A 27,846-nucleotide genomic window follows, 5' to 3' on the forward strand; every position below is an offset into this window, starting at 1 on the left:
ACTTAAATGATAGTTTGGTTATATATTTAGAAAATTCTAGAATTCTAAGTCTAAATTACTTCCAACCGGAATTTTGACATTTTTGATCCTGTTTTCTGGTACCTAATGTTGCTGGTGAGAAGTCTAATTTCCATCTTATTTTTATGCCTTTATAGTTAGTATGCTTTTTCTCTCCACAAGATTTTAAAGTGTTCCCCTTGCTTGGGGTGTTCTGAAATTTCCCCATTCTATGTGGAAGTGTCAGTACTACACAGTGATCCAGAGGGTTAATCATTGATGTTGTTCACCTTTCAGACACATGGGATCTCTCAGCCCACTGCCCATCCATAGAGAGATATGGAGGCCTAAGGATTCATTTTGAGTATCTTTATTCATCCCTTTGGGTGTGCAGCTCTCTCAAAAACTTAGCTTTTATCAGTTTGAGTTCAGCCAGTGATTTGTGGCAACAATCACACTCTGATAGTCAGCCTTCTACAATGGCTCCAGGGCTCCCCATCTCCTGGAATCCACACTTGCATTTGTTTGCTTGGGCTGCCACTGCAAAATGCCATAGACTGGCTTAAACAACTGGAGTTTGTTTTCTCACAGTGCTGGCAGGTGGAAGTCTGAGATCGAGGTGTCAGCAGGGTTGGTTTCTTCTGAGGCCCCTCTCCTTACCTTGTTGATGGGCTTCCATCTGTGCACATGTGCATCTCGTATCTCTTTGTGTGTCCAATTTTCTCTTCTTATAAGGACACCAGTCAGATTGGATTAGAGCCCATCCTAACAGCCTAATTTTAATGTAATTGTCTCTTTAAAGGCTTTATCTCCAACTAAAGGCATCTTCTGGGGGTGTTGGTGGTTAGAGCTGTAACGTATGAATTCTAGGGGGACAGAATTCAGCCCATAACAACTTTGTGTAATGACTTTGCAGGATTCCCTCCCATTGAGTGTGGGCTGGGCCAAGTGATTGATTTCTGACCAATGGTATATGGCAAAGGTGATGGGATATTACCTCCAAGATTAGTTTGCAGACATTTGTGTTGCTAGCAGAGTCCATTGCCTTCTCAGCTCGGACACATTAATTAATGAAGCTGTCATTTGGAGAGGTCCATGTGACAAGGCAGCCTCAAGCCAACTGCCAGTGAGTAACTGAGGTCCTCAGTCCCGCAGCTCGTAAGGAAGTAAGTCCTATCAACAAGCACTGAGTGAGCCTGGGGGTGGAGTCTTCCCCAGTCCAGCTGACATGTTGATTGCAGCCTTGATGGAGACCCTAAGGAGGAAAACCCAGCTAAGCAGTGGCCAGATTCTGTGAAATAACAAAGAACCACTAAGCTTTGTGGTAACGCATTCCACCACAACAGGTAACTGATACACACACCCACAGTTTTTCTGCACATACCTCTCAGATTTGCAAAATTGTCTTGCTTTCTCATCCATGTGTCTCCCTCCTCCCCTCTTTCTCAACTTAATTATAGGTAACTTCGGCCTATGGGCTTTCTTTCAGGTGCCATAACTTTAGTCTCCCTTCACTGGGTCGTTGTTTTCTTTCTTTCTTCCTTAAATTAATTTTTATTGGACTATAGTTGACTTACAGTGTCGTGTTAGTGGCACGTTGTTTTCTTTTCTTTCTTTCTTTTTTTATTTTTGGCTGTGTTGCGTCTTCGTTGCTGTGCACGGGCTTCTTATTGTCGTGGCTTCGCTTGTTGTGGAGCGCAGGCTCTAGGCGTGCAGGCTTCAGTAGTTGCGGCATGTGGGCTCAGTAGTTGTGTCTTGTGGGCTCTAGACCTCAGGCTCAGTAGTTGTGGCACACAGCCTTAGTTGCTCCGCAGCATGTGGGATCTTCCTGGTCCAGGGCTCGAACTTGAGTCCCTTGCATTGGCAGGCAGATTCTTAACACACTGCACCACCGGGGAAGACCCATTGTCTTCTAATGAAATGATTTTCTAGGGTTTAGGTTCTTAGTTGGACCCTAATCTGAAATATCTTAATGCATTCCAAGGTTGAACAGTAGGTATGATGGCCATACCCTTGATTTGGCCCTGCAGAAAGGCAGGTTTTAATATCTTCTCTTGCTCAAAAGCCTGCTCTGTTTTGGTGGGGTGGAGGCACAGTTAGGAAGAGAATGGGATTAAAAGTGATTGTTTCTTCTAACCCTGCAAGAGCCTGGATTCAGGGGCCCTCTATTCCCTTTTCTTGCACTTGTAAGTAAGTCATCATTTATGAGCTATTTAAAACCAAAATCAACATATACTACAAATGTTCTGTATTTCAGCCTCTCCTCTAGAACTACCATTTCTTCAGGTACATAGTCCCTCCTCACAGTAATATTTGGCAATATTATAAAATATTTCATCACTAAATAGCATGGATGACTACTTTTCTAGGCTCTAATAGCAGTGTTCTCATTGCTCACTATCTGACCCCTAAGATAAAGACACATAATTTAGATTTTGTTACAGCAGCTCCAAACTTCTGGTACCAGGTTCTGTCAGGACAGCTTGGGCTCTACTGTGGTAACTAACAATCCTAGAATCTCATTGGCTTAATACAGTGAAAACATGTTTCTTCATCATGTTACATGTCCTACCTGGGGGACCTGCTCAATTTAGTCAGTCAGAGACCTGGGGGGACAGAGTCTCCATCTCAACACATGCTCCCACAAGCACGTATCATGGCAAAGAGAACATGAAGAATTGTGCACTGGGTCTTAAAGCCTCCTACAAACATAACACTGAATGAAAGAAGCCAGACTGCAAAAAACACATGCTGGATTATTCTGTCTGTATACAAAACAGAAATGTTACCAATCCAAGCTCGTACTGCTTGCTGCATGGCAGGATGATAAATCAAGAGACAGCGTGCTGGGGCAAGTAATAGTGACTTAATTTGGAAAGTCAGCAAATCGAGAAGTTGGTTGACTAATACCCCAAAGAACCATCTTACCTGAGTTAGAATTCAGGCTTCTTTTACACTAAAGCGGGAGAGGTGTGGTTGGTTGTTGCAGACTTCTTGGTGCAGTATAAAAAATAAAATAAAAAAAAAACTTAAAAAAACCCCTTCAAATACCTAAAAATAAATTTAAGAAAAATGTAAAAGACCTCCAACCAAAAAAATATAAAACAGTATCAAGAGGAATTAAAGAAAACTTAATAAATGGGATGAGAGGTAATGAACTATGTCCAAGATTTGAAAGAGTCAATATGGTACAGACCAAATTTATTTATAGATTCAAAGCAATCTCAATTAAAATCCCAATAGTTTGTGTGTGTGTGTAAATTTAAAAGCCAATTCTAAAACTTATGGAAATGTAAAAAACAACGACAGCTATGAAAACATAGTTGGAGAACTAGCACGAACAAAATAGAGATTTAGTATAAAGACACAGCAAGTATGACACTGTGGTATCAGTATAAGCAAGGGTAGACAAACTGTTGGAAAAGACTAGAGATTCCAGAGCCAGACTCATGGTCTCTTAGACATTTGATCTATGATTGGAGGCACTGCAGAACATCAAGAAAGGACAATTTTTTTTTTGTATTAAGCAGCACTGGTTCAATTATGTAGTAATCTGGGGACAAATGGAACATGATCCCTACTTAAATCATATGGAAGCCTCATTCCTGGTGAATTACAGAATTAAATGTGAAAAGTAAAACAGTAAGGGTTTTTAGAATATAATATAGGAAACTATCTTCATGACTTTGGGACAGGAAATCATCTCTTAAAGGATACAAAAGGCACTAACCACTAAGGGAAAGGTTTATAAATTGGACTAAATTAGAATTAGGAATATCTGAACATAAAAACACAGCATTAAAAGAATTGAAACAAGAAAGAATTATAAAAATTGCATATTTAACAAAGGAAGACTCAATGAGAAAAGACAAAGTAATAGAAAAATGGGCAAAATACATCACTTCACAAAAGATATTCAAATGGCCAAGTGTCTGAAAAGGTGTTCATTCTCAATTGTTACTGAAAAAGGCAAGTTAAAGGCATCATACTTCCAAAAGCGAGTGTTGGCAAGCATGTGGAAAAATTAAAATTCTCATATGCTTCTGGCAGGGGTGTGAACTGGTACAACCACTTTGGACAAATGATTTGGAAGGATGAATGAAGGTAGAACATTCAGATTCCCTCAGGTGCAGGATCGGAGCCTCAGACACGCACAAAAGAGATGTTTGTGCATATGCCCCGAGACCTGCAGGATGTCTGGGCAGTAGCGTGTGAAACAGCACAACGCTGGAAACACCCCTATGTCCATCAACAGTGGGATGGATACATTAACTGAGATGTAGTCCTATAGAAATGAAAGTGAACTGACGTGTGAAAATAAAGGAAACTCATTCTAAAACGGAGTTGGAAGCCCTGAAGGGGGCGCTCTCACCCACGTATCACTCACCGCAGTTTACAGACAGAGGAAGAAAGATTTCCTTCTGACCCAGCCCAATTTCCTCCTTAAACCTAATAAACGCTGACATTCTCTTTGTCTCCTCGGACTTGCCTATGGTTTGCCACGGGTTGCATGTCCCAAACTGCAATTCCTCTTCTATTCCTGAATACACTCATTTTGTTGGCAAAATAACTGGCTGTTATTTTTTCCTAAGGTCAACACTTACCACTACAAAACATGAATGAACCTCACCAATATAATGTTGAGCTAAAGAAAGCAGTCGCAAAGGGGCCCGTGCTGTGTGATTCCATTTACGCAACGTTCAAGACAAGACAAAACTAATCTAAGGTTTCAGAAGACAGATTCGTGGTTTCCCGTGGGCAGGTACTCAGGAGGGGGCGTTCTGTTTGTCCATCTGGGTGGTGGGTACAGGGCATGGCATCGTGCCAATTTGACATCTCTACACTTAGAATTTTTGTGTATTTCGATACAAATTTTTTTTATCAGGTGAAAATAAAATTGGAAGCTGAGGGCGTCCCTGGTGGCGCAGTGGTTGAGAGTCCGCCTGCCGATGCAGGGGACACGGGTTCTGTGCCCCGGTCCGCGAAGATCCCACATGCCGCGGAGCGGCTGTGCCCGTGAGCCATGGCCGCTGAGGCTGCGCGCCCGGAGCCTGTGCTCCGCAACGGGAGAGGCCACAGCAGTGAGAGGCCCGCGTACCGCATAAAAAAAAAAAAAAAATTGGAAGCTGAGACTGCCCCGGCCATTTGGAATTCTCTGTGTCACTAAAACAAGCAGAGACTAAGCCATGGTGAATGATCCTGGTGACCAGGTGGAAATCAGGCTGCTGCTCCCCCGGGAGTGAAGGACAGTCCATTTGCTGGGGTCCTTAGTACCCAGAGTGCTGGTCGGAGGGAAACTGTAGCAACCCTGTGAAGACGGACCACTGAGAAAGGCTTGGATAGTGTGAGAATGAAAAATCTGGGTCATATTACCGGGTAAAAATTCCAGCCTCCTGAGGTGTTGGCAGGGGTTATTTATGAAAGCAGTGTATCCGGGTGGTTTATATTAATTTCTTTTCTTCCCACGTGCACTGTAAACCCTGGGTACATGCACCATCTTCCTGCAGGGAACACATCTTGTTCTCATGTTTTTATTGGTAGCTTTTGATTTACCTACAGAGGTCAGTCTGACACAATCTCAATCTAGTCCTAATGTTTGTTATAAGGTTAAATTTGTGCTAATAAAATTTATTCTTTAAATGAAAAGTGACTACGGGAATTCCCTCGCGGTCCAGTGGTTAGGACACCGCGCTTTCACTGCCGAGGGCGGGTTCGGATCCCTGGTCGGGGAACTAAGATCCTACAAGCCACGCAGCACGGCCAAAGAAGGCCCTAGAGTTCTGCATTTGTTTTCTAGAAGAGCATTGAGTGCGAGTATGTGAGCAAGCTTCGCCCTTGCCGCTGGCTTGAGTTTAAGGACCTCCTTCCATGTGTGTGCACACACATGTGTTTACTTATGTTGACTGACTCCCTCATGGTGGTGGTTTAGCCTTTGGCGTACATTCACTGCAAAGAACTGACAAGGAAAGAGCTCAGTTATATAATTAAACAAATTCATATTTAATCACAAAATCTATATTCTTTGGAAAAGTTGAAACACAGATATGTAAAGTCACTCGGAGATGAACAGTTTCCTAGTGTCCACTGGTTAGTAATCACTGTGCCAAAGTTGAAAATAGGGAGTTTCAAGTGCCTTTTTCTGTCTATCCTTCTCTCTTGGTTGTCATATTTTTAAATTCACGTTCCACGTTGAAAAATAACAATAAAACTTACCACCTCTTCGTTTCTTAAGAGAAAGACGTCTATGCTGGGGATGGAGAAGGATCCCGTGCGATTAAGTCATCATAGACTGTTCCAGAAGGATGTGGAGCTGGCCCATGAGGAGCAGGCCCTCTTGTCCTGTGAGCCAGTTTTTGCATCAGCTTTTTCCTAAAGTGGAGCCCATCCTAAAGGAGACACCCTAGGAGGTAAGAGTTCATGTTCTCTCTTGGGTTCTCCTTTCTAATTCCTCTGAAACAATGACTTTCTTGAGAGTCTTATTAAAGGGGTTAATGTTTAGGCAAAATAGATCTCTCCTTTCCTGTAAACAGCCTTGTGCGCCCACTTTCAAGCTGCTGGGAGAGACAATATTGACTGTGTTAAGTCCTGCACAGAGATGGCTCTGCCCTGACCAGCAGTTTCTATTTCCACTGGGAAGTTCTCTCAACTTTGTCAGAAGGACCCATTTATACTTTGCTGAATTCCTCCAGTGATGTTTCATTCCTCTTATTCACCAGTGGTCTGGACAACTCCCCAGCTGGGGAAGAGACCCCCCTCTTCATCCAGCTTTGCTGAGGATACAGCGTGGTGTTACTTGTTGCCAGTTGGGTCAAATTTTTGATAAGGATCTTTATTCAGGTTTTAACTTAAGCACCAGGTCTTCAGAGAGGGTGCCACGTCCTTCTCCCACATTCTTCAATTCCAACTCTGTCGCCCCAGTCTTGCGACATTGTCTACTTACTGACCTGCTGACATCCTCAGAAGCAGAGACTTTGTTTACCCCCATTGCCAAGAGGGTGCTGGGCCCCAGGAGGGGCTCATATCTGACCAGATGCCTGCTGTGCACTGACGGGAGGTTTTTGAAAGCACATACATTCATAAACCTCATGCTAACACTCTGGAGACATTATTTAATCAAACGCCTCAGTACCCTTTTGATTTTCAGTTTTAAGGACACAAGAGTGGATCACATCTTTTAGGCATCAGCATGACTCTGAGAGAATTCTGGGTAGAAATACATTTCATAATTAAGTGGCTGAAATGTCTTTAACGTTTAGGACCTTATACCCTTCCCCCCACTGCACAGTCATGCCATATTATCAGCTTCAGGAAAAATATCTGTAAGGTAGACATGACAAAATATAAGTCTAACAACTGAAGGAGTCAATCTAAGTTAAAATCTTACTCAAACAAGGTAAGGCCTTTTAGTTCTACTGTAGCAATAACTTTTCACAAGTTCCAAAGTTCTGAACCAGAGACATGGCCCAACGAAAGCTGGTGGACAGCCTCTGTCTCTCTGCACAGCCTGCAGGAAGAATGCTCAGAGGTTCAATTGTGCTGGCTCTCAGAAAGAAAATTAGGTGAGAGCTTTTGTTTTCCAAGTTAAACATTCTGTCTTTAAAAAGCACAGAGGCTTTTAATGAAAGAAACACAGACCACAAAGACTTTCTGGGCTGAGATGCTCACGCTGGCCCTTCCCTGTGTCACTGAGGACAGCACCTAAGAGGCCAGGACAAGAAGAGGGAGGAAGCCACTGGTCCTACTCTGGTCCTGAACCGCCCATGTAGCATCCATAACAGCTACACCTGCAAGTGTTGAAGCAGCCGTGGGTCCTGCTGTGTGGGAACAGCCAGGGGTGGGGGCCAGGGTGCCTGCAGTTATGATCTCTGAGGTTCAAGTCCATTGTAGGAGAAACATAGTTTCCTGAGGTTCCCTGACCTTGTCATGTTTGAGAATAGGACAGAAAGGCAGAAGAGGAAACAGGTGATCCTGTGCTGGTGGCTTCCAGGCTTAGGCAGAGGCTGGGAGAGAAATCAGGGAGGTCAAGCTTAGTCAGAGCAGGAATGAGCAACCCACAGATCCAGAGAGCAAACTAGTGTTAACCAGTGGGGAGAGGGTAGGGGGAGGGGCAAGATAAGGGTAGAAGATTCATAGGTACAAACCACTATGTATGTATAAAATAGATAAGCTACAAGGATCCATTATACAACCCAGGTAATAAAGCCAGTGTTTTATACTAACTTTTAAAAAAATTTATTGGAGTATATTTGATTTACAATTTGTGTTAATTTCAGGTCTACAGCAAAATGAATCAGTTGTACATATACATATAACCACCTTTTTTTTTTCCAGATTCTTTTCCCATATAGGTCATTAGAGAGTACTGAGTGGAGTTCCCTGTGCTATACAGCAGGTTCTTATTAGTTATCTATTCTATATATAGCAGTGTGTGTATATGTCAGTCCCAATTTCCCAATTTATCCCTCCCCCAACCCTGATCCACTGGTAACCATAAGTTAGTCTTCTGCATGCGTGCCTCCGCTTCTCTTTTGTAAATAAGTTCATTTGTACCTTCCTTTTTTTTAGCTACCACATATAAGTGACATCATATGACAGTTGTCTTTCTCTGTCTGACTTACTTCACTCAGTATGGCAATCTCCAGGTCCATGCATGTTGCTGCACATGGCATTATTTCATTCTTTCTTTTATTTCTGAGTAATATTCCATTGTATACATATAGCACATCTTCTTTATCCATTCCTATGTTGATGGTCATTTAGGTTGCTTCCATGTCCAGGCTATTGTAAATAGTGCTGCAATGAACACTGAGGTGTATAATAACTTCAAATGGAGTATAATCTATTAAAATTTTGAATCATTATTGTACACTTGAAACATATAATATTGTAAATCAACTATACCTAAATTTAAGAAAGAAAGAAAAGAAATAAGCAACCCAGATGCTGGGCAAATATGGAGGTGCAGCCACTGAGATGTGATGCATTTCATGGATTCTAAGACAAATCTGTTTTTATAATTTAGTATCTCTGAAATCGGGATGTGTCTCATAATAATGATCTTTGAGTACTCTGTTATCATTTAATCGGAACTATTTTTAAGTGACAAAACAAAGTCACGTGGGTAAATGGTTCCATGACACTTGTTTTACTAAAAATAGTACTGATAAGGGGAATATAATATGTGATCAGTGAAAACACAGGTCAACTTCAGAGAAATAAGTCAAACTTGGAGGGAAGAGGCAAGGCCCAGGCCAGAGCAGAGGCCTGGAGCAAGCACTGCACGTGAGTCAAAAGCCAGAAGACCCAAGACGGGCTCACAAGGCCAGGACAAAGGCCTCGTGTGGAGGCTAGCGACCACAGCCCCTGAATGCTTCTGCCTGGATGTAAATGTTTCCAAGACTCAATGCCACTTTGGAAAGAAGGCCTTTTCTTCCTCCAGCCTATTTATTCACCTTTCAAACTCTTTCATCAATGTTAAATCCTTGCAAACTTCCTGACACCCCAGGTAGTTACTAATCCCTTGCTCTGGGCTTCCAGGATTCTTTAATGATGTATGAGACTTTTTGCAATTATTTACTCTTACATCACACTTCAATGAACACCTGTTCCCAGAATGTGGTCAGAGCTTCAATACTGGCATCTGAAACTGTGTCAAATGAACAGTAACATTTGAAGCAATTACACATATGAATCGATTACAACCTCCTGTCAAAAGTTTATTTCACTGTGACTGCAAAGAAACTACCTGCAACACGGACAGTTCAAACATTTCCTACTGCCGGAGAGCATTTCAGAACTGCAAAATGAACAAAGAAAAATCTCAAGTTACTAAAGACACAAGAGTGGACCTCTGGTCATGAGAAACGGAATCTCAAGATGGATGGTGTGCTGGGTGGGTGACAGATCACAGGAGTGTGGGTGAGTCTCATTCAAACGAGAGCTGCTAGTTTCAAAGGCTTCCAACACCTCATTCATCCATCACTTTACAGACACCACGAAAGGAGCAACAAATATTGATCCACACCCAATGGCAGAGAACCACTACGATCTGAGAAGCAATCAGTATGTATGGTAAAGTGTCAAGCATGGAACCACCTGGAAAATCCCTCAAGTCCTAGGATGCAAAAGCGACGAAAAGTAGGAAACACGAGTGCCTCAGCCCTCTAAACGATACCTTGTTTGGGGCAGCTTCGTAACTGGATGGGAGACCGCCTGGGAATACCAGGTGCTGTAGGCTTTTTGCCTCCTGCTCCGCCTTCTCCTTTACTCGCCCGCGGCGGTGGCCGCCGGCTCCGCCGCGCCGGGCCCCGCTGCAGGCCCCACCTCCTCAGGCCCCTCCCACCACAGCGCGCGACGGAGAGGGCGCTCCCCGCCGGCCCGGCCGGCCTGGCGGCCAGAAGGCGGCCAGAAGGCGGCCCTGGAAGGCAGCCGCACCCCCAGACGCTCCCGGGGCGGCTGGCCCGGACCCAGACTCCGCTGCGGGCCCGGTTGCCGTCCATGCGGCCCGCGAGCCCCTCGACCTGCACCTGGCCGCCCCCCACTGGCGCCCAGCCCCGGCGCCGCCACCTGTGTACCGGTGTGTCCCTCCACAGCTCCCTCCGGCACAAGCACCCCCCTCCGCCGTGTCGCCGCGGCCGGCGGCAGGAGCGGGATCGAGGGCAGGGGCCGCTTCCCCGGGCCTGCCGGCCACCAGGGGCGGGGTCCTGAGCTCGGCGTGTGGCGTGCGGGCAACGGTGGCCTTGCTGGCGCTAAGGGGCCGTGGCGACTCAAAGGTGGCTGCCAGTGGCTTCGGGCCAGCTGCTGTCGGGCAGGAGGGCCGGCCCGGTCTGCGGCTGGGCTGCGCCTAGCGCCTCGTGGGCGGGCAGGTGGGATGCCCAAGGGACCGCGGGCGCCGGGCCCTGAAGCCTCCGGGGCCACGTCCGTCCCTGTGAGCGACGTGCGGGATCTGGGGCGGGGCGCCAAGCGCCGAATGGGTTTGCTGGGTCACGCCCGCCCTGGGCTGGGAGGTCGCCAAGCTCTCCGCCACCGCCCGATTCCCGAGATCTCCGTTCCCCCTGCATGGTCGGGCGACGGGGCCCTGCCAGGGCGGGCGGGCCCGCTGGACTGGCGGTAAGGTCCAAGCGCCTGCTAAGCTGCGCCTCAAGAGGCAGACCGCGACCCCACCAACGTCTATTGCCAAACCAGCCTAGACGGGCCCGATCTCGTCTCGATCTCGGAAGCTTAAGCAGGGTCGGGCCTGTTTAGTACTTGGATGGGAGACCGCCTGGGAAGACCGGGTGCTGTAGGCTTTTTGCCTCCCGCTCCGTCTTCTCCTTTACTCGCCCGCGGCGGTGGCCGCCGGCTCCGCCCGCGCCGGGCCCCGCTGCAGGCCCCACCTCCTCAGGCCCCTCCCACCACAGCGCGCGACGGAGGGGGCGCTCCCCGCCGGCCCGGCCGGCCTGGCGGCCAGAAGGCGGCCCTGGAAGGCAGCCGCACCCCCAGACGCTCCGGGGCGGCTGGCCCGGACCCAGACTCCGCTGCGGGCCCGGTTGCCGTCCGTGCGGCCCGCGAGCCCCTCGACCTGCACCTGGCCGCCCCCACTGCAGCCCAGCCCCGGCGCCGCCACCTGTCTGCCGGGGGGTGTCTCTCCACAGCTCCATCCGGGAAAAGCCCCCCCCCCTCTGCCGTTTCGCCGCGGCCGGGGGCGGGAGCGGGATCGAGGGCCCAGGCCGCTTCCCCAGGCCTGCTGGCCACCTGGGGCGGGGTCTTGAGCTCCGACAGTGGCGTGGGGGCAAGGGTGGCGTTGCTGGGTCTTAGGGGCCGTGCCAACTCAATGGTGGCTCCCAGTGGCTTCGGGCCAGCTGCTGTCAGGCAGGAGGGCCGGTCCGGTCTGCGTCTGGGCTGCGCCTAGCGCAGTGTGGGCGGGCAGGTGGGATGCCCAAGGGACCGCGGGCCCCGGGCCCTGAAGCCTCCGGCGCCACGTCCCTGTGAGCGACGTGCGGGATCTGCGGCGGGGCGCCAAGCGCCGAAAAGTTTGCTGGGTCCCGCCCGCCCTGGGCTGGGTGGTCGCCAACACCTCCACCAGCCCCCGGTACCCGAGACCTCCGTTCCCCTGCCTAGGCGGGCGGCGGGGCCCTGCCAGGGCGGGCGGGCCGCTGGGCTGGCGGTAAGGCCCAAGGGCCTGCTAAGCTGCGCCTCAAGAGGCAGCTCGCGACTCCACTGATGCGTACGGCCAAACCGCCCTAGACGGGTCCTATTTCGTTTCGATCTAGAAGGCTAAGCACGGTCGGGCCTGTTTAGTACATGGATGGGAGACTTCCTGGATGGGAGACCTCCTGGGAATACCGGGTGCTGTAGGCTTTTTGCCTCCCGCTCCGCTTTCTCCTTTAGTCGTTCGCGGCGGCGGCCGCAGGCTGCAACCCAGCCGGGAACCGCTCCAGGCGCCACCTCCTCAGGCCCCTCCCACCACAATACGCGTCGGAGGAGGCGCTCCCAGCCTACCTGGCCAGCCGGGTCTGTCACATCACTGTCTCCAGGCCAAAAGTCTCTTAATGTTCCTCAAACACCAGGCACTTACGTTCTCCCCGATGAGAACCTCTTCCCTGCTTGCCTTCAGGCTTGGCGCCCAGCACACACTCAGCCTGGCTGACTCATGCGGAGCTGGCTCAGGACTCAACCCCCCCCCCACCGCCCCTGCTGGGTCAGGTGCTTCCACACACCCCAGGCTCTCCTCCCTGTAAGCGGCTTTCCCACTGCATACAATGACCCTGTCCTGCTCTGGAGAATGACTCTCTAGCAGACAGGGTCTATAGTTTGTGAACCTTTTTTTTACATTGTGGTTAAAATACACATATCAAAATTTACCATTTTGACCTTTTTAAGTGTATAGTTCAGCGGTGTTAAGTACACTGATAATGTGGTACAACCGTCTCCACTGTCCATTTCTAAGACTTATTCATCAATCCAAATTGACATCCTGTACCCATTACACGGTAACACCCCATCTCCCCTCCCCCAGCCCCCATAACCTCTCTTCTGCATTCTCTATCTAGGAACTGGCCTGTTCTAAGTGGGATCATACATTATTTGTCCTGTTGTCTCTGGCCTATTTCATGTAGCATAATGTTTTCAAGGTTCTTCCTTATTGTAGCCTGTGTCAGAATTTCCTTCCTGTTTAAGGAGTAATGCATTCCATTGCATGGATCATATAGCTTGTGAATCTTTACACTCCCAGGCTTGACCCAGCCCTTGGCAAGTTTTTCTTGGATGAACAAATAAATGGGTGGTCCATCCCTGAGAGGCGGACATATGCCCGAGTTAGTTGAAGACATTCAAGTGATTGCCCAGGAAAAGACACCAGTTACCAATGGAAACTTTCAATGCAAACATAAATATAAGTAAAACATCAATATAAATAAAAATAAAAATTTTAATTTTCACAGAAGAGAATAATCAACATTTTCCCCCTGAGTGTCATCAGGAGCTTAAAAGAACACCTGTTATTGAAATCCAATCTCAAAATGAAGTCTCTGAGATTTTTCTTTCAATGCCTGGGCTCAAGTCCACCCTGCAGAGGAGAACTCAGCAGGAGATGATCCCTCCTCCACCCGCAGCATCTACCCTAGTCTCCCCTTTCCCATCCCGCATGCTCCCTCCCCTTGTACAGCCTTGTCCATCCCAGCCCTCAGAGCTGGCAAGGCTGCCACTGGCACGCCCCCAATCACTTCACAAGCTCTTCTTCTTACAGTCCTCCTTTTCTCTCATGGTTGGATAGTATTCTATTGTATAAATATACCACAATTTCTTTGTTAATTTATTTGTTGATAGTCATTTAATTTATTTCCATATCATGGCTGTTGTGAGTAATGCTGCCATCAACATGGGAGTGCAAGTGTCTCTTCAGTAACCAGTTTCCATTTCCTGTGGGTTTATACCCAGGAGCGGGACTGCTGCATCACATGGTGGTTCTACTTTTCATTTTTGAGGAACTTCCATACTGTTCTCCACAGTGCGGCACCAGTTGACAATCCCACAAACAGTTCACAAAGTTTCCCTTTTCTCCATATTCTCATTAACGTTTGTTATTTTTGTCTTCTTGATGATCAACGTTCTAATAGATGTGAGGTGAGACCACATCATGGTTTCAATTTGCATTTCCCTGATGATTAGTGATGTTGAGCACCTGTTCATGTCCCTGTTGGTAACTTGTATGTCTTCTTTGAAAAACTGTCTGTTTAGTTCCTCTGCTCATTTTTAAATCAGATTGTTTTATGAGTCTTATGAGTTCTTTATATGTTTTATATATTAACCCCTATTCTGATATATAGTTTGCAAAATGTTTCTCCCATCCTGTAGGTTGCCTTTTCACTTTGTTGATTGTTTCTTTTACTGTGCAGAAGCTTTTAAGTTTGATGTAGTCCCATCTGTTGATTAGGTTGTTGCTGTTTGTACTTTTGATGTCACATCCAAAATATCATTGACAAGGCCAATATTGAGGACAGTCTTCCCTACGTTTTCTTCTAGGAGTTTTATGGTTTCAGATCTTAGGTTTAACTGTTTGATCCATTTTGAGTTAATTTTCTGAGTTGTGTAAGATAGTAGTCCAATTTCATTTTTCTGTATGTGGTTCTCCAGTTTTCCCAAAACCATTGTTGAAGAGACTGTCCTGTCCCCACTGGAAGTTTCTGCCTTCATTATTAGATTTTAGCTGTATGTATATGCAGGTTTTTAATTCTGGGCTTTCCACTCTGTTCCATTAGTCTATGGGTCTATTTTTATGCCAGTATTATTACCTAATTAATTACTATAGCTTTGTAGTATAGTTTGAAATTAGAAACCATCATGCTTACGGTGTTGCTTTTCTTTCTCTATTACTTTGGCCATGTGGGATTTTTTTTTTTGTCATTTCATCCAAATTTTAGGATTGTTTTTTCTATTTCTATAAAAATGCCCCTGGATCACCCATACCGGGAGCATGTGGCAGGTGCAGCAGCCAGTGACACGTCCCTCTTCTGCTGGGAAGTGGCCTGGGAGTCCTGTGCACCCTGTCTCCACCCCTGTTGCACTGTGTGAACCCAAAGGTAAACTAAACTCTCAAACCCCTCCAAAACAAATTGCCACTGGAATTTTCATAAGGTTTGATTTGATGTTTTCACAAAATTAACTCTTTCAAATAATGAACACAGGATGTCTTTCCATTTATTTGTGTCTTCTTTGATTTCTTTCCATAAAGTCTTGTAGTTTGGGTCGTACAGATCTTTCACTTTCATGGTTAAATTTATTCCTAGGTATTCTGTTGTGTTTGATGCTATTGTGAATCTTTCTGTGAGTTTTCTTTAATTCTTTTTCAGATGTTTCATTGTTAGTTTATAGAAAAGCAATTAATTTCTGTGCATTGATTTTATATCCTGCAAATTTACGGAATTCATTGATTACATCCAACAGATTTTTAGTTGAGTTAGAATTTTTAATATATAAGATCATACCATCAGCCAAATAGCAAAAATTTACTTGTTCTTTTCCAATTTATATGTCTTTTATTTCTTTGTCTTGGCTGATTTCTGTAGTTAGGACTTCCAGAATTATGCTGAATAAGAGTAGAGAGAGTCAGCACTCTTATCTTGTTCCTGATCTTAGAGGAAAAGCTTTCAATTTTTCTCCACCGAGTATGATGTTAGCTCTGTGTTTGTTGTATATGTCCTTAATATGTTGAGGTGTGTTCTTTCTATCCCCAGTCGGTTGAGGGTTTTTATCATGAAGCGACGTTGTATTTTATTAAAAGCTTTTACTGCGTCTATTGAAATGATCATATAATCTTTATCTTTCACTTTTTTTTTTTTTTTTTTTTTTGCAGTACACGGGCCTCTCACTGTTGTGGCCTCTCCCGTTGCGGAGCAAAGGCTCCCGACGCGCAGTCTCAGCGGCCATGGCTCACGGGCCTAGCCGCTCCACGGCGTGTGGGATCTTCCCAGACTGGGGCACGAACCCATGTCCCCTGCATCGGGAGGAGGAGTCTCAACCACTGCGCCACCAGGTAAGCCCATGTCTTTCACTTTATTAATGTGGGGTATCACATTTTGCATACATCAAACACTCCTTGCATCCCAGGGATAAATCCCACTTGGTTATGGTGTATGATCCTTTTCATGTGTTCTTGGATTTGGTTTGCGAGTATTTTGTTGAGAGTTTTTGTATCTACGTTTATCAGGGATATTGGTCTATAGTTGTTTTCTTTTAAATTAATTAATTAATTTGGTTGTGCCAGGTCTTAGCTGTGGCTTGCTGGCTACTTAGTTGTGGCATGTGAACTCTTTAGTTGTGGCATGCAAACTCTTTAGTTGCGGCATGCATGTGGGATCTAGTTCCCTGACCAGGGATCCCGAACCTGGGCCCCCTGCATTGGGATTGTAGAGTCTTAACCACTGTGCCACAAGGGAAGTCCCTATAGTTTTCTTTTCTCGTGCTGTCCTTATCTGGCTTTGGTATCAGAGCAATGTTTGCATCATAGAAAAAGTTTGGACATGTTTCCTCCTCTTCAAATTCTGGAAGACTTTAAGAAGGATTGGTGTTAATTTTTCCTTAGACATTTGATAGAATTCACCAGTGAAGCCATCTGGTCCTGAGGTTTTCTGTGTTGAGAGGTTTTAGATTACTGATTCAATCACCTTCCTCATTATTTGTCTGTCAGACTTGCTATTTTTTTTTTCCTGGTTCAGTCAGTCTTGGTAGGTTGTATGATTCTAGGTAATTACCCATTTCTTGTAGGTCATTTTTTGTTGGCATAAAGATTTTCATAGTAGTTTCTCATGATCTTATGTATTTCTGGATTAACAGTTTAATGTCTCCTCTTTCATTTCTAACTTTGTCTTTTCTCTTTCTTCTTAATGTAGCTAAAGCTTTCTCAATTTTGTTTATTTTTTATAAAAGATCCCTCCTATTGTTTTCTGCTCTCTATTTTCATTATTTCCACTCTGGGCTTTATTTCCTTTCTTCTGCTAAATTTGGGTTTACTTTGTTCTACTTTTTCTAGTTCCTTGAGGTGTAAAGTTAGGTTGTGTATTTTCTTTTATTTATTTATTTTTAATAAATTTATTTTATTTATTTATTTATTTTTGGCTGCATTGGGTATTCATTGCTGCGTTCAGGCTTTCTGTAGTGGCGGCGAGTGGGGGGCTACTCTTCGTTGCGATGTGCGGGCTTCTCATTGCGGTGGCTTCTCTTGTTGCAGAGCACGGGCTCTAGGCATGTGGACTTCAGTAGTTGTGGCACATGAGCTCAGTAGCTGTGGCTCGCAGGCTCTAGAGTGGAGCGCAGGCTCAGTAGTTGTGGCACACGGGCTTAGTTTCTCCGCAGCATGTGGGAATCTTCCCAGACCAGGGATCGAACCAGTGTTCCCTGCATTGGCAGGCAGATTCTTAACCACTGTGCCACCAGGGAAGCCCCAGGTTGTGTACTTTAGGCTTTTCTAATGTTAATCTATGAATATTTCTCTATAAACCTCCCTCTGTGGACGGCTAGGGGTGTTGGTAAGTTGTGTTCCTCTTTTCATTTGTTTTGAGACTTTCTTTGATTTCTTCTTTGACCCATTGATTTTTTTCATGAATGTTTTGTTTAGTTTCCTTTATTTGTGGATTTTCCAGCTTTCCTCCTTGTTGTTGATTCTAGTTTAAATTATTGTGGTTCGAAAGGATACCTGGTATGATTTCAATCTTCCTAAACTTGCTAAGAGTTGTTTTATGTCCTATCGTATAATCAATCCTTAGAAATGTGCAGTGTGCACTTAAAAAGAATGTATATTCTGCTGCTGTTGGATGGAATGTCCTATAGGTGCCTGGTAGATCCACTTGGTCTAATGTACGGTTTAAGTTCATCATTTCTTGCTGATTTTTGGTCTGGATGATCTATCAATTGTTGAAAGTGGGATGCTGAAATACCCTACTATTAATCTTTCTATGTCTCCCTTCATATCTGTTAGTATTTACTTAATGTATTTAGGTGTTCCAGTGTTGGGTGTGTATGTGTTTATTATTATATCTTTTTGATGGATTGAGTACTTTATCATTTTACTTTTTTAAATAAATTTATTTATTTTTGGCTTCATTAGGTCTTAGTTGCTGTGCTCAGGCTTTCTTTTCAGTTGCAGTGAGCAGGGGCTACTCTTCGTTACGGTGCGCAGGCCTCTCATTAAGGTGGCTTCTCTTGTTGCGGATCACAGGCTCTAGATGTGCGGGCTTCAGTAGTTGTGGCACATGGGCTCAGTAGTTGTGCCTCGTGGGCTCTAGAGTGAAGGCTCAGTAGTTGTGGCACACGGGCTTAGTTGACCCACTGCATGTGGGATCTTCCCAGACCAGGGCTCGAACCCACGTCCCCTGCATTGGCAGGTGGATTCTGAACCACTGGGCCACCAGGGAAGCCCACTTTATCATTTTATAATCGCCTTCTTTGTCGCTTGTTAGTATTTTTGGCTTAAAGTCTATTTTGTCAGATATAAGTGTAGTTTTTCCCACTTTGTATTGGTATTCAGGTGCATGGAATATAATTTTCTGTCCTTTGACTTTGATTCTATGTTTGTCCTTAAATCTGAAATGGGTCTTTCTTACAGTTGGGTGTCATTATTTTAAATTCATTCAGCCACTCTGGGACTTTTAATGGTGAAATCAATCCAGTTACATTTAGAGTAATTATTGATATGTAGGGATTTACTAATGCCAATTTATGAGTTGCTGTCTTGTTGTTTTGTATTTGCATAGTTTCTTTCCCTGTCTTTCTCAGCCTACTTCATAAATTGCTTAATTTCCCTGGTGGTACGCTCTGTTTCCCCTTTCTTTGCCTTTTGTGGATCTACTCTAGTTTTTTGCTTTGTGGATATTTTGTGAATTATATAAAACATCTAATAGATAAAATAGTCCATTTTAACCGAGAATTGCCAAAGCAATCCTAAGGAAAAAGAACAAAGCTGGAGGCATAAACTGCCCAGACTTCAGACTATACTACAAAGCTACATTAATCAAAATGGCATGGCATTGGCACAAAAACAGACATATAGCTCAATGGAACAGAATAGAGAGCCCAGAAATAAATCCACACTCCTACAGTCAATTAATCTATGACAAAGGAGACAAGAATGTAAAATGGAGAAAAGACAATATCTTCAGCAAGTGGAGTTGGGAAAGCTGGACAGCCACATGCAAATCAATGAAGTTAGAACACTCCCTCACACCATACACATAAATAAACTCAAAATGGCTTAAAGACTTAAGTATAAGTCATGATACCATAAAACTCTTAGAAGGGAACATAGGCAAAACATTCTCTGATATAAATTGTAGCAATGTTTTCTTAGGGCAGCCTACCAAGGCAATAGAAATAAAAGCAAAAATAAACAAATGGGCAATCAAACTTAAAAGCTTTTTCACACCAAAGGAAACCATTAACAAAAAGAAAGACAATATACGGACTGGGAGAAAACGTTTGCAAATGATGCAACCGACAAGGGATTAATTTCCAAAATATACAAATAGCTCCTACAGTTCAATAACAAAAAACAAATAACCCAATTGAAACATGGGCAGAAGACATAACTAGACAATTCTCCAAAGGAGACGTACATATGGCCAATAGGCACACGAAAATATGCTCAACATAGAATAACTTATAATGGAAAAGAATCTGAAAAAGAGAATCTATTTATAGGTTTGTAATGTTTTCAGCTACTTTTTTTGGCCATGCCATGTGGCTTGTGGAATCTTAGTTCCTTGACTAAGGATGAAACCCGGGACCACGGCAGTGAAAGCACCGAGTCCTAACCACTGGACTGCCAGGGAATTCCCTCAGCTACTATTTCTTTAAAGAAACTATCTGCCCCCTTCTTCCTCTCTTCTTCTGGAATCCCAGTTAGTTGGATATTCGCCTTTCTGAAGGAAACCAATGGCTCTCTCAGGCTGTCTTCACTCTTAGGAAACCTTAGTTCTATTCCTCTTCTAACTGTATTCTTCCTACGGTTGTATCCTCCAGGTCACCCATTCTTCCACCTGGTCTGCCTTGCCGCACATGCTGTCCATTGCATTCTTCATCTCATTCATTCATTGAGTCTTTCAGTCCACAATATTTTTATAATTTCAAAATCTTTGTTAAGGAAATCCTTCTTTTCCTTACATTTATATTTATTACCGGGTTTACTGAATTGCCTTTTTGAGTTTTCTGGTAGCTTGTTGAATTTCTTCGTAATAGGTATTTTGAATTCTTTATCAGTTAGATCATAATATTCCATGCCTTTGTGTTCAGTTGCTGGAGAATTTTCTCTTTGCGATAACATATTTCCCTGGGTTTTCGTAGTGTTTAAATATATGCAACTGTGCATTCACATTTGAAGTAGCAGACACCTTTGTTAGGTAAGGATTTATGTTTACTTTGGTCCTTACAATGGACCAAGTGGCTATTAGAAACATTTATTTTGTATTCCAGAAGGCGGCACTGTAAGTCAAGTTTGTGGTTTCTCCCTTGCCCACTGATTGCAGCCTGTTTTCTGAGCAAGCTCCCCGTCTCCTGGATGCGTCTCTACGGAGGCACTAGGGGTGCACACACAAGCTGCCATCAGAGTCGGGGGAGGCGTGGGGTTAGCAGTGAGGCTTTGGGGACATCTGCAGCCCGGGTGGCAGACTCTGGTGTGGGGTAATCCAAGCCTAGTGGGCAGATCCTATACTGACTTCTGAAGCAGACAACAGGAACCTGCTCCTAAAATGTTCTAACATCCCTATCTGCTTCCTTTCCTTGCTCTTTCCACCGCCCAGTCATGGAGGTCCCTCCTCGAAGACCCAGGTGATGCACCCGGGTGCTGTAGGATTTTTACGTCCCGATCCACCTTCTCCTTTAGTCACCTGCATCGGTGGCCGCAGGCTCCGCCAAGAAAAGGCACCGCTGCAGACCCCACCTCCTCAGTCCCCTCACACCACAGCGTGCTGCAGTGGGCGCTCCCCACCGGCCTGGCCGGCCAGGCGGCCAGAAGGCGGCCCTAGAAGGCAGTGGCACACAAGACGCTCCGGGGGTGGCCTGCCGGGACCCAGACATGGCCGCGGACCCGGGTGCCTTCCGAGAGGCTCGTGAGCCCCTCAACCTGCAACTGGCCGCCACCACTGGAGCCCAGCCCTGGCGCCGCCACCTGTCTGCCGGGGGGTGTCTCTCCACAGCTCCATCCGGAAAAAGCACCCCCTCAACCGTTTCTCCGCCGCCAGGAGCCGGAGAGGGATAGAGGGCCCAGGCCGTTTCCGTGGGCCTGCAGGCCACCTGGGGCGGGGTCCTGAGCTCGGACGGTGTTGTAGGCGCAAGCGTGGCGTTGCGGGTCTAAGGGGCCGTGCCAAATCAATGGTGGCTCCCAGTGGCTTCGGGCCATTTGCTGTGGGGCAGGAGGGCCAGGCCGGTCTGCGTCTGCGCTGCGCCTAGCACAGCGTGGGCAGGCAGGTGGGATGCCCAAGGGACCGCGGGCGCCGGGCCCTGAAGCCTCCAGGGCTACATCCCTAAGAGCGGCCTGTGGGATCTGGGGCGGGGCACGAAGCGCCGAAAAGCTTGCTGTGTCCCACCCGCCCTGGGCTGGGAGGTCGCCAACTCCTCCGCCACCCACCGGTCCCCGAGACCTCCGTTCCCCTGCCTAGGCGGGCGGCGGGGCCCTGCCGGTGGGGGGGGGGGGGGGCGGGTCGCTGGGCCGGCGGTAAGGCCCAAGCGCCTGCAAAGCTGCACCTCAAGTGGAAGACCGCGACCCCCCCAGTGTCTACCGCCAAACCACCCTAGACGGGCCTGATCTCGACTCTTTCTCGGAAGCTAAGCAGGGTTGGGCCCGCTTAGTAGTTGGATGGGAGACCTCCCAGACGGGAGAGCTCCTGGGAACGCCGGGTGCTGTAGGCTTTTTGCCTCCCGCTACACACCTTCTCATTTTGTCGACCGCGGCGGTCGTGGCGGTGGCGGCGGTGGCGGCGGCGGCGGCGGCGGTGGTGGCGGCGGCCGTCTCCGCCCCCGCCGGGTACCGCTGCAGGCCCCACCTCCTCAGGACCCTCCCACCACAGCAAGCGTCTGATGGGGCGCTCCCCGCCTGCCTGAGCGGCCAGGCGGCCAGAAGGCGTCCCTGGAAGGCAGCGGCACACCAGCTGCTCCGGGTGGCGGCCTGACGTCACCCAGACATGGCCGCGGACCCGGGTGCCGTCCGTTCGGCCCGCGAGCCCCTCGACCTGCACCTGGCGGTCCCCACTGGAGCCCAGCCCCGGCGCCGCCACCTGTCTGCCGGTGGGTGTCTCTCCACAGCTCCATCCGGAAAAAGCCCCCCCTCCATCGTTTCGCCGCGGCCGTGTGCCGGAGAGGGATAGAGGGCCCAGGCCGCTTCCCCGGGCCTGCCGGCCACCTGGGGCGGGGTCCTGAGCTCGGACGGTGGTGTGGGGGCAAGGGGGGCGTTGCTGGGTAAGGGGCTTTGCTAACGCAAAGGTGGCTCCCACTGGCTTCGGGCCAGCTGCTATCGGGCAGGAAGGCTGGCCGGGTCTGCGACAGGGCAGCGCCTAGCGCAGCGTGGGCGGGCAGGTGGGATGCCCAAGGGACCGCAGTCCCCGGGCCCTGAAGCCTCCGGGGCCACATCCTTGTGAGCGACCTGCGGGATCTGGGGTGGGAGGCCAAGCGACGAAACGTTTCCTGGGTCCCGCCCGCCCTGGGCTGGGTGGTCGCCAACACCTCGCGCCAGCAACCGGTCCCCGAGACCTCCATTCCTCTGCCTAGACGGGCGGCGGGGCCCTGCCAGGGCGGGCGGGCCGCTGGGCTTGCGGTAAGGCGCAAGGGCCTGCTAAGCTGCGCCTCAAGAGGCAGCCCGCGACCCACTGACACCTACTGCCAAAGCAGCCTAGACGGGCCCAATCAAGTCTGGATCTCGGAAGCTAAGCAGGGTCGGGCCTGGTTAGAACTTGGATGGGAGACCTCCTGGATGGGAGAGCTCCTGGGAATGCCGGGTGCTGTACGCTTTTTGCCTCCCGCTCCGCTTTCTCCTTTTGTCGCCCGCGGTGTCAGTGGCGGCCGCCGTCTCCACGCCTGCTGGGTACCAGGTACCACTGCAGGCCCCACCTCCTCTGGCCCCTCCCACCACAGCAAGCGTCTGATGGGGCACTCCCCACCTGCCTGACTGGCCAGGCGGCCAGAAGGCGTCCCTGGAAGGCAGCGGCACACCAGACGCTCCAGGGGCGGCCTGACGTCACCCAGACATGGCCGCGGACCCGGGTGCCGTCCGTTCGGTCCGTGAGCCCCGCGAGCTACACCTGGCCGCAGCCACAGGAGCCCAGGCCCGGCTCCACCACCTGTCTTCCAGGGTGTCTCTCCACAGCTCCATCCGGAAAAAGCACCCCCTCCGCCGCTTCGCCTCGGCCGTGGGCGGGAGCAGGATCGAGGGCCCAGGCCGCTTCCCCGGGCCTGCCGGCCCCCTGGGCCGGGGTACAGAGCTCGGACGGTGGTGTGGGGGCAAGGGTGGCGTTGCTGGGTCTAAGGGGCTTTGCCAACTCAATGGTGGCTCCCACTGGCTTCGGGCCAGCTGCTGTCGGGCAGGAGGGCCGGCCCGGTCTGCGGCTGGGCTGCGCCTAGCGCAGCGTGGGCGGTCAGGTGGGATGCACAAGGGACCGCAGGCCCCGGGCCCTGAAGCCTCCGGGGCCACATCCCTGTGAGCGACCTGCGGACTCTGCGGTGGGAGGCCAAGCGCCGAAACGTTTCCTGGGTCCCTCCCGCCCTGGGCTGGGTGGTCGCCAACTCCTCTGCCACCGCCTGGTCCCCGAGACCTCCGTTCCCCTGCCTAGGCGGGCGGCGGGGCCCTGCCGGGGCGGGCGGGCCACTGGGCCGGCGGTAAGTCCCAAGCGCCTGCTAAGCTGCGCCTCAAGTGGAAGCCCGCGACCCCCCCAGTGTCTACGGCCAAACCACCCTAGACGGGCCCGATCTCGACTCGATCTCGGAAGCTAAGCAGGGTTGGGCCTGGTTAGTAGTCGGATGGGAGACCTCCCGGACGGGAGAGCTCCTGGGAACGCCAGGTGCTGTAGGCTTTTTGCCTCCCGCTACACACCTTCTCCTTTTGTCGACCGTGGCGGTCGTGGCGGTGGCGGCGGTGGCGGCGGTGGTGGCGGCGGCCGTCTCCGCGCCCGCCGGGTACCGCTGCAGGCCCCACCTCCTCAGGACCCTCCCACCACAGCAAGCGTCTGATGGGGCGCTCCCCGCCTGCCTGAGCGGCCAGGCGGCCAGAAGTCGTCCCTGGAAGGCAGCGGCACACCAGACGCTCCGTTGGTCCCCTGACTCGAAGCAGACATGGCCGCGGACCTGGGTGCCGTCCATGCGGCCCGCGAGCCCCTCGACCTGCACCTGGCGGCCCCCACTGGAGCCCAGCCCCGGCGCCGCCACCTGTCTGCCGGTGGGTGTCTCTCCAAAGCTCCATCCGGAAAAAGCCCCCCCTCCACCGTTTCGCCGCGGCCGGGTGCCGGAGAGGGATAGAGGGCCCAGGCCACATCCGCGGGACTGCCGGCCACCAGGGGCGGGGTCCTGAGGTCGGACGGTGTTGTGGGGGCAAGGGTGGAGTTGCTGGGTCTAAGGGGCTTTGCCAACTCAATGGTGGCTCCCACTGGCTTCGGGCCAGCTGCTGTCGGGCAGGAGGGCCGGCCCGGTCTGCGACAGGGCTGCGCCTAGCGCAGCGTGGGCGGTCAGGTGGGATGCACAAGGGACCGCAGGCCCCGGGCCCTGAAGCCTCTGGGGCCACAACCCTGTGAGCGACCTGCGGGATCTGCGGTGGGAGGCCAAGCGCCGAAATGTTTCCTGGGTCCCTCCCACCCTGGGCTGGGTGGTCGCCAACTCCTCTGCCACCGCCTGGTCCCCGAGACCTCCGTTCCCCTGCCTAGGCGGGCGGCGGGGCCCTGCCGGGGCAGGCGGGCCACTGGGCCGGCGGTAAGGCCCAAGAGCCTGCTAAGCTGCACCTCAAGTGGAAGCCCGCGACCCCCCCAGTGTGTACGGCCAAACCACCCTAGACGGGCCCGATCTCGACTCGATCTCGGAAGCTAAGCATGGTTGGGCCTGGTTAGTAGTTGGATGGCAGACCTCCCGGACGGGAGAGCTCCTGGGAACGCCAGGTGCTGTAGGCTTTTTGCCTCCCGCTACACACCTTCTCATTTTGTCGACCGCGGCGGTCGTGGCGTTGGCGGCGGTGGCGGCGGCGGTGGCGGCGGCGGCCGTCTCCGCCCCCGCCGGGTACCGCTGCAGGCCCCACCTCCTCAGGACCCTCCCACCACAGCAAGCGTCTGATGGGGCGCTCCCCGCCTGCCTGAGCGGCCAGGCGGCCAGAAGGCGTCCCTGGAAGGCAGCGGCAAACCATATGCTCCGTTCGTCCCCTGACTCGAAGCAGACATGGCCGCGGACCCGGGTGCCGTCCATGCGGCCCGCGAGCCCCTCGACCTGCACCTGGCGGTCCCCACTGGAGCCCAGCCCCGGCGCCGCCACCTGTCTGCCGGTGGGTGTCTCTCCACAGCTCCATCCGGAAAAAGCCCCCCCTCCACCGTTTCGCCGCGGCCGTGTGCCGGAGAGGGATAGAGGGCCCAGGCCGCTTCCGCGGGCCTGCCGGCCACCTGGGGCGGGGTCCTGAGCTCGGACGGTGGTGTGGGGGCAAGGGGGGCGTTGCTGGGTAAGGGGCTTTGCTAACGCAAAGGTGGCTCCCACTGGCTTCGGGCCAGCTGCTATCGAGCAGGAAGGCTGGCCCGGTCTGCGACAGGGCAGCGCCTAGCGCAGCGTGGGCGGGCAGGTGGGATGCCCAAGGGACCGCAGTCCCCGGGCCCTGAAGCCTCCGGGGCCACATCCTTGTGAGCGACCTGCGGGATCTGGGGTGGGAGGCCAAGCGCCGCAACGTTTGCTGGGTCCCGCCCGCCCTGGGCTGGGTGGTCGCCAACACCTCCGCCACCACCCGATCACCGAGACCTCCGTTCCTCTGCCTAGGTGGCCGGCGGGGCCCTGCCAGGGTGGGCGGGCCGCTAGGCTGGCAGTAAGGCCCAAGGGCCTGCTAAGCTGCGCCTCAAGAGGCAGCCCGCGACCCACCGACACCTACTACCAAAGCAGCCTAGACGGGCCCGATCAAGTCTGGATCTCGGAAGCTAAGCAGGGTCGGGCCTGTTTCGAACTTGGATGGGAGACGTCCTGGCTGGGAGAGCTCCTGGGAATACCGGGTGCTGTAGGCTTTTTGCCTCTCGCTCCGCTTTCTCCTTTTGTCGCCCGCGGTGGCGGCGATGGTGGCGGCGGTGGTGGAGGCAGCCGTCTCCGCCCCTGTCAGGTACCGCTGCAGGCCCCACCTCCTCAGGCCCCTGCCACCACAGCAAGCGTCTGATGGGGCACTCCCCACCTGCCTGACCGGCCAGGCGGCCAGAAGGCGTCCCTGGAAGGCAGCGGCACACCAGCTGCTCCGGGTGGCGGCCTGACGTCACCCAGACATGGCCGCGGACCCGGGTGCCGTCCGTTCGGCCCCCGAGCCCCACGAGCTGCAGCTGGCCGCAGCCACTGGAGCCCAGCCCCGGCGCCGCCACCTGTCTTCCGGGGTGTCTCTCCACAGCTCCATCCGGAAAAAGCCCCCCTCCACCGTTTCGCCGCGGCCGTGTGCCGGAGAGGGATAGAGGGCCCAGGCCGCTTCCGCAGGCCTGCCGGCCACCTGGGCCGGGGTACAGAGCTCGGACGGTGGTGTGGGGGCAAGGGTGGCGTTGCTGGGTCTAAGGGGCTTTGCCAACTCAACGGTGGCTCCCACTGGCTTCAGGCCAGCTGCTGTCGGGCAGGAAGGCCGGCCCAGTCTGCGACAGGGCAGCGCCTAGCGCAGCGAGGGCAGGCAGGTGAGATGCCCAAAGGACCGCAGGCCCCGGGCCCTGAAGCCTCCGGGGCCACATCCTTGTGAGCGACCTGCGGGATCTGGGGTGGGAGGCCAAGCGACGAAACGTTTCCTGGGTCCCGCCCGCCCTGGGCTGGGTGGTCGCCAACACCTCGCGCCAGCAACCGGTCCCCGAGACCTCCGTTCCTCTGCCTAGACGGGCGGCGGGGCCCTGCCAGGGCGGGCGGGCCGCTGGGCTTGCGGTAAGGCGCAAGGGCCTGCTAAGCTGCGCCTCAAGAGGCAGCCCGCGACCCACTGACACCTACTGCCAAAGCAGCCTAGACGGGCCCAATCAAGTCTGGATCTCGGAAGCTAAGCAGGGTCGGGCCTGGTTAGAATTTGGATGGGAGACCTCCTGGATGGGAGAGCTCCTGGGAATGCCGGGTGCTGTACGCTTTTTGCCTCCCGCTCCGCTTTCTCCTTTTGTCGCCCGCGGTGTCAGTGGCGGCGGCCGTCTCCACGCCTGCTGGGTACCAGGTACCACTGCAGGCCCCACCTCCTCTGGCCCCTCCCACCACAGCAAGCGTCTGATGGGGCACTCCCCACCTGCCTGACTGGCCAGGCGGCCAGAAGGCGTCCCTGGAAGGCAGCGGCACACCAGACGCTCCAGGGGCGGCCTGACGTCACCCAGACATGGCCGCGGACCCGGGTGCCGTCCGTTCGGTCCGTGAGCCCCGCGAGCTACACCTGGCCGCAGCCACAGGAGCCCAGGCCCGGCTCCACCACCTGTCTTCCAGGGTGTCTCTCCACAGCTCCATCCGGAAAAAGCACCCCCTCCGCCGCTTCGCCTCGGCCGTGGGCGGGAGCAGGATCGAGGGCCCAGGCCGCTTCCCCGGGCCTGCCGGCCCCCTGGGCCGGGGTACAGAGCTCGGACGGTGGTGTGGGGGCAAGGGTGGCGTTGCTGGGTCTAAGGGGCTTTGCCAACTCAATGGTGGCTCCCACTGGCTTCGGGCCAGCTGCTGTCGGGCAGGAGGGCCGGC

The 27,846-nt window shown here is 51.3% G+C and overlaps 1 long non-coding RNA gene and 2 pseudogenes across 1 annotated transcript in view; 2 read left to right on the forward strand and 1 right to left on the reverse strand.

Annotated features, from left to right (window-relative positions):
- The window catches only part of LOC137209460 (uncharacterized), a 60,395-nt gene extending 47,793 nt beyond the window's left edge, over positions 1–12,602 (reverse strand). Inside the window, exon 1 of the long non-coding RNA XR_010936068.1 lies at positions 12,478–12,602. This is a non-coding gene — a long non-coding RNA (uncharacterized lncRNA). The remainder of the gene's footprint in view (positions 1–12,477) is intronic.
- Positions 11,165–11,285, forward strand: LOC137209506 (5S ribosomal RNA; annotated as a pseudogene).
- Positions 12,603–23,890: 11,288 nt separating the features above from the next.
- Positions 23,891–24,026, forward strand: LOC137209579 (5S ribosomal RNA; annotated as a pseudogene).
- The last annotated feature ends 3,820 nt before the right edge of the window (positions 24,027–27,846 follow it).

This window comes from Pseudorca crassidens, chromosome 16 (genome assembly GCF_039906515.1).
Source record: "Pseudorca crassidens isolate mPseCra1 chromosome 16, mPseCra1.hap1, whole genome shotgun sequence".
In the NCBI taxonomy this organism is placed as follows: Eukaryota; Metazoa; Chordata; class Mammalia; order Artiodactyla; family Delphinidae; genus Pseudorca; species Pseudorca crassidens.